We start from the raw sequence: 14,091 nt of genomic DNA, 5'->3' as shown, positions 1-14,091 counted from the left end.
GGACTGCCGGTTGGCACGTTGCGAAAGATCCTCTGTGATCGCCGCATCAACAGGCTGAATGGGAAATATACAAGTAGGACAGCATACTGTGTGTTTCACGTTTGTATGCGAGTATATGTCTGTGCGTGTTATTTTGGGGTCATGCTGCACAGTGGGGTGTTCTCAGAAGGCTCTGTAATTTACTGTCTATTTTTGCCCTGGCACTGAGACAACACACTCCCACTATGCAGCTCCTCTCTCAGTGACGGGTGGGTGGGTGGAGGGGGGAAGAAGAAAAATAAAACAGCAAAGCGGACGGAAAGAGGGAGGGAAAATAGAACGGGCTGGGCCGAGAAGTTGCGAAGAAAATGAAATTATATATATTAAAGGATTCATTACACAACGCTGTGGATTAAGTGGCAAGAATCATTTAGCTGCCACTCAGAGGCTGATTGGAATCCCCACAGTCTGTACAGACTATAGCCAAAAGTGTTTGGTTTTGATTAAAACTTTCATAATGATTCATAGAGAGTTTGATATTTATGTCAAGAGTCATTTATGTCACACTATAATCCTGTCTCCCCCTCTTTAAATGCTAGAAGAAGAAAAAAATTGTGCGTAATATGTTTTGAAAGGAACATAATTGCCCTTATTTGATTTAATTCGCTGGATATGTTTTCGTCAGTCTGACAGGAATTTTGTTTTGTGAAGCAGTCGTAGTAAAGTGTAGCAGTGGATGGTAGATGGGCAGAGCGCTGAAGTTTGACACTGGAGTTTGCATCTTTGCCTTTTTACTTTTTCTGCCACTTGCCAATGAGAACTAGACACAGCTGAGGCTAATGGGAATGTGAATATTTTTGCAAGTATTTGGTAAAAAAAATTAATAAATTAAGTATTGGAAACATTTTCTATCGCGCTAGAAAAACTGAGCAGCACGCCAAAGTTCAGCAAATTATTCTGAGATGACCGTGAATTTTTTGCGCCACATTTCATAGCCACCATTCCAGTAGCGTTTCACTCTAAACCGCCAAAGTCAACTTCAGGGTGAAACCCGATGGGATCACCAAAGTCAGGACGCTTTATCCTCTGGGGACTTCTCAGGTGTGGACATCTAAGACAATTAAGCCCATGTATCACCCCAGAAACTCCTTGCACTGTCACTGCAAGGCCAGTGGGGGTGCAGAGGGGCGCCGGGAAGATGCATCCGTCACAGTGCATCTTTGTACTCGATTTAAAAAAAAAAAAAAAAAAAAGTCTATGATGGATGTAATGAAAATAAAATGTATCCAGAATTACAGAGCTAGAATTTAAAAGTACACAGATAATATAAAATGAATTAAATTATTCTTAAAATTGGAAGATAAATTCATCAGTTGATAGTATGAACTTAAGTTTTTATGTAAGAGCTACATGTTCAATAGGAGGTAAACATTTTACCTAAATTTGTATGTATGTCAAGAAAACTGAAAAAGACTGTATAATAATTCAGTAAATTTTCAATAAAAAGAAAAAAAAGTTAACATCTGACATTATTTTTTTTTACAGACTTTTCTATACAATTAAAGAAAAAACTGAAAACTACTGTAATATTTCTGTATTTTTATTTTTATTTTTTTAAATTTGCATTTTATAACAGTGTAAAAATGAACTCATCCTGTCCCACGCTTCAAATCAACATGAACTCTTTCAACATAAACTATAACAAAGACTTCTTCCCGAAGCTGTTGCCAAGTGAGGTGACTTATCAAAACATAACCGCAAAGTAATTAATCATGGTTTAGTGCAATGAGCTCATGTTGTAGGTAAAACAAAGGAAAATATACGCCAGTGAACACTATTCAGTTGATGAAATAAACTAATCCAGGTGGCATTATTGTGCTTCTCTTCCAAAAAACAAGTGTGAACATAAATAACTTGTTGGAAGAAAATGTCAGGTGTGAGCTCACCTCAGCGAAAACACCATCAGAGGAAAAGAGGACGATACACTGAAAAAACTAATTAAAATGGGATATAAGTAACACATTATTATGGCTCAGCACACACTTGTGAGCGTCCATACTATGTGGGTATACATCTGGTCACAATTTGCCAACAACAGTAAGAGAGTAAGTCCAGAGTGACCTGTGGTAGCATGTGTTGTGGCCGAGAGCCAAACATAAACACTGTCCTTCTGTAATAGACTCTATTTTATACAAACACAATTGCATGTCAATATACTGAAATCAAGTCACGTACGCAACATGTGTGCACACATGACACGCAGACCTCACACTGCTGCCTCGTTATTTCACATTTTGCAAATGTGTTGCACGTCGATATCGCTGAAGTCAATCTGGGTATTTTGGCTCAAGTGGGCACAATGATTCCAGATCACAGAGTTCTGTCTACCGTGCTGTGGACATGTCTTGTAATTTGTCTCCTATCTGATTGGCAAGCATGCTGTTATTCAGCGTAACTGGAGACCGGCGCTGGAAGTCAGTCAAGCAGTCCAGGCCTCAGCTTACCTTGGTTTATACCTGGAGGTGGATTTCTTGCTAAGCCAGGCGCTGTGTTATTACAGTTATGGGCTGTTTGGTTGGACCGCCGATGGCTTGGGTGGGTTCGCTTGGTACAGGTAAGACAGGAATGGATAAGGGGGGTTGCTGGGGCATCGCATGGATCATGAAAAACAGACAGGCGGACTGAGCCGGAGAGGGCAAGAGCAGGCGCAGCAGGGAATGTGCGAGGAAGCATAGCGCTGTGCTCAGAGCCCTTCCCTGCTCTCAGTGCCAGGGCATTCCACAGTCTACCTCCCTTCCCTGCGTTCATGACAGAATGATAGATCTGCTTTATCTGCAGATGAATTCATAACACATAGCTGGGCATGGAGAGAGGGGAGAGGGGATAAGGGAAAGGACAGTCAGGAGGATGTGCAGAGAAAAAAAAGGTAGTAAAGGGATGGATGGTGGTAAACGTGGCTTCCCACTCCTGGACGATTTGTCATAGCAGCCGCCCTTCATTGCTTCTCAGGCCAGCGAGGGAAGGGAGGGACTGTAAGCAGGAGAAACAGGAAAGGCATTTTCCTACTTTTTTCTTTTTCTTTGTATTCATGTAGTCTCTCTCAGATTTAATTAAATGCTCTATCTTTTTATTCTTAAACACAGAGCAGCCTTGTGCATTCTTACCAGTTCGTCTGTATATACAGATGTCTTTATTACCTCCTTTCTCTCATAAGCTTCATTCAGGCACTCAGTGATGCCTCAAGAAAAAAAAAAAGAAAAAAAAAAAGAGAAGGTGTTTGTGTCAGCAGCGAATGTAGTGGAAAGTTCCATTTGATGGCTGGCGTTAGAGAGGATGGAGTGATAGAGGCGGACAGGAAATGAGTCAGAGGCAGAGACTCTGTAGGATTGACTGATATTACAGCGAGAATGACCCTCGCAGCCCAGAATCACAAAAAATACCATCAAGAAACATCCTTATGACGACCTGAGGACGCTGTCCAGGTACAAAATCAAAGTGATTTCACATAGCGCTCATTTAGTCATTTACAGCTGGAAGGGAAACAGCTGGATGGACCTTAATGGGTTCAATGTGCAAAGCGCAACATCTGCAATATGACACAGTTTTGTCTTAATAGCATCAAAAGTTCTTTTGTTTTAACTGTCAGCCTGCTGACGGGTTGCAGACAAATGAAGATTGCACCATTTGTCTAAGCGCCTACCTGTTCATATCTTCCTGAAAAGTCATTTTTTTTTACACTTTGAATTCATTTTAAATGCAAATGTGAACCATCTAGAATTCTATTCACATTCAGTCTGAGGCAGAATTAGACTGATGTTGTGTCTCGATGCAAAAACTCTGGGGAGGGAGGTTGAACTAGATGGATGCATCTGAATTTACATTCCATCTTTTCTAAACTGGTCAAAATTCATACCTTTTTACCATAAAGTTAATCTTTCCCTGACCTGAATCAAGTATTCTCAGCTGCCAAAACTTATCTGAAGAGCTACCAGATCAGAAAATAACTCCTCTGCTCAACAGTCAGTCGGTTTCAGAAGGCACAGACAAACAACCAATTTTGGACTTGTTGAACAATCGTCTAAAGTTAGAGAGAGATAAAAACAAATGTGGTACTCTTGTCCTTTTGGCTCCCGCTGAAGGAATTCAGCAGCTTGTTGCTATTAGCAGCTGGAGACAAAGCTGGTTTCACTGCAAGTGAATAAAAAGCAAATCTGGGGGTATTTAGGCTGACGAAATACAATAAACTCACCATCGGGCTGTGATGGGAAACAGGTGAGAGTGAACCCGAAAGCCACGGGGGTGTGACGGACTGGATACTGATGATCTTGTTAAAATGATCTGATAGGGAGTTGATTTCCTTTCGCTAAGATTTCCATTTTTCCTGATACTTTTTTTTTTTTTTCTAAAATATTGTCATTATTGGATTCCATTATGTCAGAAGCTGCTGTTCTTTTTCAAAAGATCAAAACCGGCGTGTTTTTAAAGAGCAGCTATATTTCCAGCCTACGGGGGAGCATTTAATCACCGCTTTTGAAGCTACCAAATTGTTAAACTTACATTGTTAAAGTTAAACGTTGTGATTCATTTGTTCATTTTTAATCTATTTGACTGAAATATATCAGGAATAGGTAGAACATGATTAGATCTTGGTTTTGGGGGAGTAGTTATTGTAATCACAGTGTCCCCGCTAAGATTTTTCTTCTTGCGCTGAGCATATTTAAGCCCTAAATAGAGTTTGTTACTCAGTATTTACATGCAGTCTAACAAGCCTGCTGAGGATTTACCAATTTACTTGTTTCAAAGAAAACAACATTACATGAAAAACTTCAAAGTGGTCATGGATATAAATTAGCGGTGATTACTTTATGTTGGTAATGGGAATTCTCTGTGATGACGGCAACATTAAAAGCTACATATTCTGCAGTTGGATTTGCTCTCTCAGTCTCCTCTTTGTGCTTGTTAAGACTAAAGGTTTGAGAGAAAAAAAGGAAAAAAAAAAACATGTTGCATGAAAGGATAGGAATGCGAGTTTGTTAATTTTTATTTATTTTTTTTAACCAGTATTCAGCCACGTCCTCCAGCCTGCGATCAAAACCACATTCTGCCGGAAAATGTGATTAAATTAGCACATTTTTAAAATGCAAATAGAAAGTGATAAACAAAATATTTCCCCTGTAACAGCCAGGTACGTAACATTTCAAAAACACCATAGAAAGCCTCGCTCCAACTTTTGCTCCCCACAGCTGTAATATTCAGATAACCTATACTGTAATTCAAATTGCTTTGGTTTAATTTGTGGTGATGTTCACATTGGAGGAAGGTAATATTCTCACAGTCTCACTCCTGCAGTGCACTTATTGTGTATTTTTCATTACATTTTCCAGAGCCAGGATTCAAGTTCATCATTTGATATATGATGATACAAAACATCCTGAGGTTTTAGTGTATTTTTTTTATGTTGGAATTAACAATCACAAAAAATATCCACTCACACGCATCTTACTGAAACGAAAGAAGTTCAAAGCTGAGAATGTATATTAAAATGCCTCCAACTTATCTCTTCACTGAATGAACTGCAAGGACGATCAACTTGTTGCTTCTCCATGCCATGTCGTGAACAAATGTGAATTTTCAAAGAGTTGCTTCAACAGGTGCATCAAACAGCAGAAGCTGAAAGCATCTATTTGTCTCGCTAATCTCACAGTGCTGCCATTCGTCTCTCTCCATCTTGTGCAATGGAAACGCGTGACAGCAATTGTGGCACGAATTGTGCGAGGGAGGGTGAGTGAGTGAGAATTGGTAGCCATTTATTTAATTTGGTGTTGCATCTGGTGTAAATACAGTATGTCACATTCTCGACAATCTGTCGGTAATTTCGTGTTGGCTTGTTCCTTGATGTATTGTTAACTGTTAGTTGATTTATGCTAATTACCCAATCAGACGGCAGAGGTTTAGAATCCATTTCTTTGTATGGAGCCAAACAAGCATCCAGTAAAGAATGTGTTTATAGAGAAACTGTTGGTTTGATTTAACGTGACTGGCAGAGATTGTCAGAGAAAGTATGGTTGCCAGAACAAAAAAAAACAAAACAAAATCAAACAAAGACCAAGACCAACACAGACGAAGAGAAAGTTCAACAAAGAAACACTTTGTAGTTTGAGTGCTGAGATGCTTTGGGTTCCAGCTTTCTGGTCAGTGTGGGGTCTGACTAATATTAACTGAAAGTATTTATATGTGGTGTTAATTCCACATTTAGTCATCCAGCAGTGACATAAAAGTGCCTCATAAAGACTGGAGAACTAGCCAGCATGCAGCTTACCAGACAGAAAAACACAAAGTCCTTCTATTCACCAAGATGCTCCAGTTTTTTTGGAAACAACACGGCCAAGTCCTTAACTGAAAGGCTGGCCTGTAAAGGTGCTATTGTCTGAGCGTAATGAAAACTTGATGCTGTGTATCCATGTTAAAGTTACTGCACTGTTTTTGAGTTTCATCACACATTACATTATAGTGAGGCTGAAGATCACAGCAGCGATTCCATACGTCCTTGGTGAACGTACTGCAATAACAAAGGGCGTTCCTCACTACCACTGCTGTGTGTTATGCCCCCCGCGATCACATTAAACAGACTATAATGACTGCTACAGATTTATAGAGTGGAGACAGGGACACTAAGTTTTTAAAATATTTTCTTAAAGTTGCACCAGCAACAAGCACAACCTCCCTGGGTGCCAAAAAAAAGGCATAAAAATCTATTAAAATTTTTAAAAAATGCAGTTGTCAGTATAGCTGGAGTGGAGACACACACACACACACACACACACACACACACACACACACATGCATGAATACAGAAATAAAAAAGACTTTGATATACCTACCAGTTGGGACATTATTAAAGAAGCACTTTGTAATCAAAAACAAGACACAGTATTTTTATATTTCTTCAAAATTCCCCAAAGTACCAAAAATAAATAATGTGAGATCTTTAAGAAAAGCAACTCTACAGCTTTTGTTGGCTCATTACCCTCTGAAACAACAACACTGATCTGCTTAAGTGTGTTTTGTAAAGTATCCTCTCTTCCTTTATTATTGTTCACTCTATGTAAGATATTACTTTGGTACCCTGTCGTAGTGATCACTGATTATATTCAGCATTTTGCAACGTACAATTCGCGCACATGCACCCACAATCGTACATACATCGTCACATTGCAGCCTTTCAAACACCAGCATTGCAGCCTTGGCAATGTATGGTGACCTACATATACAGTAAACTTCAGCGTCCTTGAAAAGGCACCAAAAAAAACTGTAAGGGGTGAATTCAAGAGAGAGAGAAAGAAAGCAAAGAGAGCAGATAACAGGAGAATAGGTAAGGCAATATATATTGAGATGAGAGCCCAGTAGAAAACAGAAGTAGAGCTGTGAGTGTGTGAGTGCGCAGTGCACAGAGGGATGCTGTATATTGGATAAAAACTCTTTGAAAAGGAAACGTACTCCAACGGTGTTAATCTGCTCTGTATCTGTATTCTGCTGTCATGCTCTTCGCTCTCATCCTCTCCTCTCATTACCTCTGTTAATCTGTCTCTGCTCAACCCATCCTACTCTCCTCTCGTTTTTTTTTTTTTTTTTTTTTCCTCTTCCAGGTGTCCCAGACACTTTCATTTCCATTTCACACGCAGCGATTTTTATCTTTTATCTCTTTTCACAAAATTTTGGGCAGACATTTGTTTGACTCAGGCTTTGTTTCTTTGTAACCGTGGCTAACCATCGGGAAGAATTGAAGCGTGCTTCCATGATGGACGTGGCTTACATGTCTTTGTTGTGTCATCAGACTTTGGTCTGCATGGATCACAAAGGGCATCTGTGTTTAGACTATTTCTACTCTGTTTCTGGTGGAAGCAGGAAAAGCTTCAGAATGATGTGCGTCCACATCAGGCTCTTAGGTTGTTGTGTCTGAGCAGCTTTTGTTGCTAAAAGCTTGGTTTGTTGGTGTGAATTATGCCAGCGCAAGAGAAATAAAAAAGATCTCAAATTAAGTCTGGATAGTTTGAATAGAATTCAGTGTATTCTCTCTTGATACCAATTGCAATACCTCAACTTAGGGTATCTCAATTACTCATCCTAAAGCAGTTCCCCCTTTTACCCAAACTTGAAATGCATGAATTAAACTAGTGGCAAAAACTGTAATTTAACAAGGTCAATGCATAGTCTTAAAGATGCATCAGTAGTTGTACCATATACATTATAGATATACAGACATATAAGTTATAAAAGGACAATCAGTGTGGAATCATTTCTGATATGGTCATGGCTTACTTCAGTGTCGACAAACTTTACGGATGTAAATAACCTTGAGCTTTGATTGTTTTTGCTGTTTTTGTAACTATAATTCTCCTTTCTCTCTGTAATCACTGTGCATTTGGACACACATTTTACGATAAATTTAATTTTGGGCAAGTCTTTGCATGGGTCGCTGATACAACAGCCAGAGTTGTGTGTTATCTGGAGGTGCAGCACCGTCCTGACATGTGACAGAACCCCCTCTCCTGCAAAGTTTCTGTTGCACTCAGAAAGTGAAAGCCAGTTCGCCAAGCTCGCTAATATTAGCACCGATTCCCACCAGACATTGAATTCCATGGCAGACACTTGTGCAAAAGGGGGCTGCTGTAACTTCAGAAAAGTACATTGAAATGGAAGTGTATTAAAATGAAATATTAATTACAATTTCATCAAATGAGTGCGCAGATCAAAGGACACACCAAAGATATATTTAGTGATTTGCTTGCAGAAAAAGAATTCTGAAACAGTCTGTCAAATGAATGTTTATTTTCCTGCTCTGAATTGTGCCTTTCGATTAGTGCATGTGTCTCTTGTTGTGTAAGAGTTAAGTTATTAGAGATGGTCAGAAGCGTTAATGTTGTGGAAGTGGGTGTACTCCCTCTTGCTCCTATCGTCCAGCACGCCGCAGCTCCATTTATAGAATATATTTTTTGGTCTAACTAAACAGGATATACCATATCTGATTCCTCGGCCTACACGGGACATTATGAAAAGAGGCTTTTATTAGCGCATTGCCGTGAAGTAGGCAGCGAACACACAGCCAGCAGCTATTAACTTTGTCTAGCTCTATTCATGAGCGAGTCCTCCCTTGAAACGTCTCCTCTAAATGTCTCTCTGTCCTCAGAGAGGCCACCATTTCTACATCCATCTGTGGATACGCTGCATCAGCATAGACACACACACGCCCGCAAACACACACACATCCATCTTTAAACACGCTGCATCAGCATGGAGACATGACACAACAACACCGGTGCCAAAATACATACAAGGGCATTCAGGAATAGCCTCCCGCCACATGCAATCGTCCCTCGTTCACCTTTTGGCACCCTTCATTCTTTAGCTTTTAATCTTAACGTTGCCTAAAACTGAAGCTCTCTTCTTGTAAATTTCCTTCTAATTATGACTCAGGTTTCTGGCATCGCGCAGGTCTAACTGCGCACGTGTTTTTTTCATGAAGCCGGAGTTCCCTTTAGACAGTCTGAAGGTAATATCAGCATCTCTGCGTGCTGAGTCGTGATGTCCCATTGCTTTTGCTGCTCCTGCTGCTGCTGCTGTTGTGAACAGAATGTCTAATCAGTTATGGCCTGATCCATTCCTGTTAGTCTGTCTCGTCCCCCCCCTCTCCATCTCGCCAAACTAACTCCCCGTCTCCCTCCATGTTCACCGATCACCTCCTCTCCTCCTCCTGTCCCTCCTATCAGCCTCTTTTACCTCGCCGTCCTCTCACAAAGCGCAGCATTTGTAATCCCTTCGAGGGCGATGCAGTAAAACAAACATTTAAATTAGACTGCGGACAAGTAAGGTGTACGGGGGTGGAGGTGAAGTAAATGGAGAGCGGGAGCAACAGAACATTAATTCACTTCAGGACCGAGAGGCGTCTGCCAACTTGTTTTTGCCACTTTTGTTGTAATTCTGTCTACCCCTCGCTCCTCCGTCTCCTCTTCCGTCTGTCTGTCACTGATCGCATGCTCTTCATCTGATCTCAGGAGTTCGGGCGCTTACGCGGTCGGCCCTCTGAGGTGTAATCATTCACTTTAAGCCTCGAACACATAAACACACAAAATCGACAAAAACAGCAAACAAACGCTTACTCTCTGCTGCAGACACCTACACACACACACACACACACAGGGAGACAAAACACAAGCCCCAATCTCAGTAAAGCAGAAAAGAGTCCTGTACAATCATGAGTATTCACCTCAGGTAGGTAATCACGCTAGAGTGGCTTCGGTGCCTGGTTAATGGTATTGCGGGCTACAACAGGCAGGAAGTTGGAGGCCGGGCAAGTCTCTCTCTCTCTCTCTCTCTCTCGCTGTGTCATTGGACTTTTTGAATTATGTATGCGTGTGTCATTATGGAAGCCATTGCACGATAGCTCTCAAATCACAAGGTAATGGAATTGAGGAATTAAAATGGGTCAGGAGAAGGTTTTGGGAGATCAAAGTGGGAAAAAAAGGCAAAAGTGTTTTGTTTTTGGATTCAACTTATTGTGTGGGCCGACGTAGCGGAAACGCGGAAAAAGTACTCAGATATTTTACGTAAGTGAAAATAGATTCAGTAAAATGTCTCACACACCAACATTGGATCTGTTTATTTTTTACTGGATTATTATGTAGCATCTAGGTATCGTACCTGAGCTGCTTTTACTCATTTCATTTACTGTCAGGCAGTTTAATTTACTGTACAATATTTCATTACTTTATAGCTTTCGTTATGTCATCATCGGTTTTTAAAGTCATCATCTGCTGTAAGGCAATTTGTAACAGCAGCTGTCAGAAAAAGGTAGTGGATTAAAACTATAGTGTTTCCCTCTGAAATATCCTGGAGTGACTGGTAGTGATGGTTGTGGTTTGGAGTGGATGGGACTGAATGGATTGCCTTGAAGTTCATGTCCTTCCTGGAGAAACTGTAGAAATGTTGCAGATCCCTTTTCATCCAGTACCATCATCAGGTCAAAAGTTAAACTGATCAAATCCTTTGTAATACTTTTTAGTTTATGACCAAATACTTGTAAAAGTAATGACATCCTTATTGACCTTACCTGTGCTCAACAAGCTAAACTCTTCAACTCACCATTGTAGCATACTAGCACGTTATGTTAACATTTAGCTCAAAGTATTTAAGATAGCCATTATGTTTCGGGTCTCACTGTATTTGGTTATTTGACTAATTATTTATTAAGGTCTTTATTGACTAAAACTTGAAAAAGTAACTTGAACCACAACACACATCTTTTTACTTCATGTGACCAAAATCAGGATCTTAACAATCAGAAAAAGTAGCAGTAACCAAAATATTTTACCAATTACTTACCAAGAAAGTGATTATACTTCCTAATTAGTCACCAACAAAAGTAATGTACAACATTGCTTGTTACTGGTGACGCATGTAGAATTAGAAAAGACACTGGAAGGTTATCAGCAGGAAGGCCTACATTGGAGGAGCTTGCGAGTTTTGCATAACCAGTTTAATCTCCACAGAGCTGTGTCAGTGCTTCAGAATGGTCTGAATGCACCTTTTCTTCATTATGTGGCAGCTGTGGCTCAGGTGGTAGAGCGGGTTGTCCACTAGTCGCAAGGTTGGCAGTTTGATCCCCGGCCCCTCCACAGTCAAAGTGTCTTTGGGCAAGACACTGAACCCAAAAGTTGCTTCCCATGGCAGGCAGCACCTTGCATGGCAGCTCTGTCGCCATTGATGTATGAATGTGGTCTACTCTCAAATGTATGTCACTCTAGATTAAAGCGTCTGCTAAATGAAACTGTAAATTGTAAATTATAGGGGAAAGAATGCTCTGGCATGTTTGCATTTCTTTAAGCCAGTCAATATCGCTCAGGCAGTGCTGAGCCCAGGATGTAGAGATGATGCCCCTGCAAAGTGGAATCGTTTTGGTAGATCATTTGCAGACAGTAAATCAATAAAAAGTGGCTAATTCTTTGAAAGAAACAAGCAGGCCTGCGTAACTGTGCAATCTAAATCTTCTTCCCAACTTTTCAGTGTGTAAGTTGGTTGGCTGAAGTGATTGTTGAGGTGGTTGTTGTTGTTTCTTGTAGTGAAGGAGATTTTAGACGGTAGGACAAAGCTGTGTAAAATGCAGTAGGGCAGGCTTTTAACATAAATCTACATCTGGTGAGTCAGACTAGGATTTATTGACCATCCAGAAGCAGCTAGCTTAGCCTCAGTGAGTACACACAGCAATGTCAGCTGTGCAGTTCCCACACCCTACAACGCCTAAATAACACAAATTCAGAATTACTGGCCAGTAAATTTGGCAAAACAAAGAAAGTAGCAGCATTACCATAAGAGGTAGGTAAACTGTGGTAGACTTTTTAACTTCTAAACCAACTGCTCTTCTGAGCATAATAAGAATATGCCCAGAGAGGAATAACTTGTAAGCCCCAAAGTCTAGCTTGATTAATGCATCCACGGAAAATAATATTTACACCACATTTATACATATTTATCGTACTTATTAAACAGAATTTGATGTTAGATTTGTAATTTGTTTAAGTGTTGCAAACAGTTATTTCTGCCAAATGACCTCCGTTCTCGAGGGAGCGCAGTAAACAAGGTTCGACCGAGTATAATTTCTGTCTTTGCGTGTGTCATCAGCGTGTTTGTTGTTTTATTTTTTCCCCCCGCAGTTATAAACATGCATTCATGAATTTGCTCATTGCCCCCATCACTCACTCCTTTAATTAGAAAATAATCAGAGTTGGATGAAAGCTTCATTAAATCTCATCCTTGAGAGCCATCAGCCACAAACACAGGAGTGGGATATTTATCACGCTTATGAAAAGAACTCGGATACCTCCTCTCACTCACAGAGATGGAACATTGGTTGGGAGGACAGAATCAGTCGACTTAGACAGAGGGATGATCAAGCGATGAAGCCAAAGGAAGAAAAGGGCTTTAATGGAAGGGAATGAAGTGAGAGAAGAGTGGGAGGGGAAGCAGAGAAAGTGAAGGAGCCGGGAAAGGAGGAGGAGGAGGAGAAAGAAGAGAGAGAGAGAGAGAGAGATCATTAGAGAAGTGCTAATTAACAGAAACCACACTGTTTAGCAGCACTTTGTCTCCATGCAATATTGATCCTTCATGACCATTATGGAGCGGATGTTTTCTGCTGCTTTCAGCGTGGGTTTCTCTTTCCCCGTATTTCTTTCGAGAAAAGCTAATATATCAACTCTGAATCACGTCCTTGACTTACAGCAACCTGTAAAATCTGCTCGTATTTAACACGTGCGCGTGAAAAACGACGCAGAGCTACCAAATGACCCTGACGTCGTGCATATAGCCAAAGCACCTGTAATTGCATCATCGTGACATTAAATTGGAAGCAAGGAATGCATCCCCCCGCAGAGACGGACAGGCAGGAGGGTGGGTGTCAAGCAAGCAGATTAACGTCAGAGAGAAAAAAGAGGTTGTGCGGCAATGAAATGGAGTGAAAGAGATTGAAAGAGTGATGGATGGGCGCGTGGAAAGCAAACGGTGTAACGTGGACAGTGATGGACAGATGGAGAGGAAGGAGCTGCAGATACATGGTGTATGGATGGAGAGGAAGTAATAACAGAGGAGAGCGTGGAAGTGAACGGGAGTGGTGTCAGTCGTCCGTTCGGCTCGCACGAGATTGAAGAATGTCTGTAATATCCCTTTATTGTTATAGTGCATGTTGCAGGGCTTGCTGTTGGACATTGTGATTCTTCAAAAGGCTTTAACCGGATTACAGTGGTATCAGGCTCAGCCATCAGAAGAGCTACAGCAGCTGTGTTGTGTTGGGTCTGCTGACAGCTTGCTGTCTGTCACCACAGCCTCTATCACCGCAGCCTCCATGCTGATATTTTAAGTGCAGGGCAGACTACATGTACTGACAAAGATGTGATCTAAAAGGCATCAAGGTTGCAGTCTTATTGTACACGCAAAACAAAACAACAACAAAAATATATCTGTAACTTCAGCTCAGTTTTAGGCCAAATTTATTCATTTTTCTTTCTGTTTATTCTTAATGCAGATATACGGTTGTGACGACAATGCACGGCAGCAGCATCGTTG

General features: G+C 40.8%; 1 protein-coding gene across 7 annotated transcripts in view; it reads left to right on the top strand.

Moving 5' to 3' along the window:
* Positions 1–14,091, top strand: part of LOC103363290 (muscleblind-like protein 1) — a 70,399-nt gene that overhangs the window by 21,925 nt on the left and 34,383 nt on the right. The window lies entirely within an intron of this gene.

Source organism: Stegastes partitus, unplaced genomic scaffold, assembly GCF_000690725.1.
Source record: "Stegastes partitus isolate 25-593 unplaced genomic scaffold, Stegastes_partitus-1.0.2 Scaffold650, whole genome shotgun sequence".
Classification (NCBI taxonomy): domain Eukaryota; kingdom Metazoa; phylum Chordata; class Actinopteri; family Pomacentridae; genus Stegastes; species Stegastes partitus.
The sequence above is the reverse complement of the archived record's forward strand: the minus strand, read 5'-3'. Positions and strand labels throughout refer to the sequence as shown.